At 26.0% G+C, this 3,118-nt stretch overlaps 1 non-coding gene across 1 annotated transcript; it reads right to left on the minus strand.

Moving 5' to 3' along the window:
- Nucleotides 1-1,378: 1,378 nt before the first annotated feature.
- On the minus strand, nucleotides 1,379-1,568 carry LOC135929221 (small nucleolar RNA U3). The gene has a single exon (XR_010572528.1). It is a non-coding gene; the product is annotated as a small nucleolar RNA U3 (small nucleolar RNA).
- Nucleotides 1,569-3,118: the final 1,550 nt, after the last annotated feature.

Genomic DNA, 3,118 nt, shown 5'->3' on the forward strand with positions numbered 1-3,118 from the left:
AAAAATTAAATTGGTATGCAAAATTCTCCTAAATATAAATTATTAAATATGCGGAATTAATAAATTCCTATATTTTACCACAAAAAAAATTAAATTTTAATGCAAAATTCTCCTAAATATAACTTAAATATACGTGAATTAATAATTCCTATATTTTACCACAAAAAAATTAAATTTGTATGCAAAATTCTCTTAAATATAACTTAAATATGCGGAATTAATAATTCCTATATTTTACCACAAAAAAAATTAAATTTGTATGCAAAATTTTCAAAAATATAACTTAAAAATAAAAAATTGATAAAAAAAAATATCATAAAAATAAAAAATTGATAAAAAAAAATATCGTAAAAAAATATCATAAAATAATAACATAAAAAAATAAACATAAAAAAATAACAAAAAAAATAAAAATAATATACCCCCCGAGAGTGGCAGTAACCTAAAAAAATTAGAATAAAAAAGAATAGGTAACCCCCCCCCCCCCGGAAGTTAAAATTTATATAAAAAAATATTGAAAAAAATTATAACGAAAATAAAATAAAAAATTTTTAAAATATCAAATAAAATACAAATTATACGTCATTAACGCTATAGAACAAATAAAAAATCAACAAAGTTTTTGGCAAATATTTTGTTTTATATTATAATAAGTTCCAGGCAAAAATTATGCTATTACTGAATACTGGTTGCACAATCTTTTATCAAATTTTAAAATATAGGGGGGATGGGGGGGGGGGAAGTTTTTATTTTTAATAATGATTATTTTGAATATTTTCCAAATTACCTTATATTGTACGGCCGCTAATTGTATAAAATCCCCTTCTTTTATTTGTTATCAGATAAAACATAACAAATTAAATAACAGGGGATCCAGTGGAAATAAGTAGAAGTTTCTTTTTTAGGTATAATGGTTGTATCAGATTGTCTAAACCCCCATATTTGTGCAGATGCTCAAAAAAATTGAATCTATAAATATGTTTTAATATTTGTTTAAACATTTTAAAAACCATTGACATTTTAGATTTAAAAAATTTATATTATTTTTTAGAAGAAATTACCCTCCCCAGGATAACACTATCCCCGGTGTCCGTAGGAAGTTTTGTGAGCGAACAGAAAAAAAAAATTTGTTTTTTAGAAAGAAAGGAAATAATAGATTATATGTAAAAAAAATATACGTCGCGTTTAAAGAAAGAAAGAAAGAAAGAGGTAGTTTTATATCTAAATTTTTTTTCATATTAAAAAAGAGCCACTCAGAACGCGAATCTTCCCTCCTCCCCATATTACATGGTGCGGTCACATGTAGGAATATTCCCATTACAAGGTTAGGAGGGAATATTCCAGAACCACTCCAAAAGGAGGAACGCTCTTCAATGTAAACACCCATTTTCCATATCCTTCCGCACAGCAAGGCAGCAAGAGGTAGAGGAAAAATGGCGCTTACGCAAATTTCGCGCTAAGGAAGAAACGCCATGATAGTCATCATCGTGACCGCGTGTCGACTTTACATTTAGGCGATATTTCGCACGTATCACACTACAGAAATGATCCTGTTGAAGTATGATCTTAAGTTTACAAAACAAATATTCCTTTTATATATAAAATTAAAATTGTTTTACGAGTATGGTGGCTAATGGGCATTTCCTTTGTTAATAAAGACTTAATCATAACGTTACGGGTGTCAAAAATGAAAACATAATAAATAGTATATATCTATCAAAATTTGTTTCTTTTATCAAAAGTTAAAGACTTTTATAAATATTTATAAATAAATAATCTACTATAAAATATATAACGCCATCTATATATTTATTATTAATTTAATAAAAATATTTGTTTTTTATTTTTATTTATTAAATCTTTTTTGAAACCCGAGGACATAATTTAATATTTTTTATTTTATAATGGATTCAAAATTCGATATTAAATAAAAATCCAAGATTGTGTTAGTCAATAATTTTCTTCTTTTTTTAATATGTTCGCAAACTGCAACACGCCCACTTTCCTATTATGGGGATGGACATATTGCTGTCAAATATAACGTGGTTTAAAAATATATATAAAAAAAATCATTATATACCCTTCATTTTTTTACAGATTTATAGTGTAGACTTCCTTATTCCGGGATATTCCTTCATCTAGTATATCTATATTATGCCGAATTTGTGAAAGTTCATTTAGAACTTATCAAAATGATAATGATATAAATTTTAAAAACAAAATATCCCAAATGATAAGTAACCGATTCGCCGATACACAAATAATTGAGTCTCTCAAATCTATATAAGTACATAAACATTAATGAAAAAAATTATTTTAACAACCTAATAAGTGTGACAGAATAAATACTTATATTTATAAAATAAGTCTAATAAAACACTGTACAATATAATAGGCACATATATTATCTAATAATATATAGTAGAGTACTAATATTTTTTTAAATATATATCGATTTATATTTAAATTTATAAGAAAAAAAATTATTTACATGCAAATTCATTGGAAGCGCGTTCAATTCTTGATCTGGGATTACTCCTGTATTGATCCACTTGCACCATCCAACCTAACATTTAATATTCTTGAGAAAAAGGAGTCACTTATAATAGCTAAATATTCTGAAATTTCTCAAGAATACATTTTCATTCCCATCATTTCCACAACCCTTACAACTTTTGGGAAATGTGCCTTATCTTTTTTCAAGGAACTTGGCTCTCACATTCGACAACTAACGGGAGAACCTCGCGAAGGCTTCTTCTTAAGACAAAGACTCGCCATAGCGATACACAAGGCAAATTATATATATTAGCTTCATAGGCAGCCTCTGAATACTTTTTGTGACCGCCCCCCCTCTCTTTTTGTTTTTTTCCTCCTTATTACTAATATATGTATTTGTTTATTATTATATATTATTTTGAATAAAAATTATTTTTTATTATTTAAATAAACAATTCCAAATTACTAGAAGCAATTATATTAACGTTATATATATATAGAAAATAAATTATTTTCAAGTATGGTAACTTATGAATCTCATCTTTTATAAAGTTTTGATTATAACGTTATGCGTGTCAAAAACAGGAAAACGTAATAGATAATATATATCCATCAATCACCC

This window comes from Gordionus sp. m RMFG-2023, chromosome 4 (assembly GCF_954871325.1).
Source record: "Gordionus sp. m RMFG-2023 chromosome 4, tfGorSpeb1-WG-v2, whole genome shotgun sequence".
Taxonomy (NCBI): domain Eukaryota; kingdom Metazoa; phylum Nematomorpha; class Gordioida; order Chordodea; family Parachordodidae; genus Gordionus; species Gordionus sp. m RMFG-2023.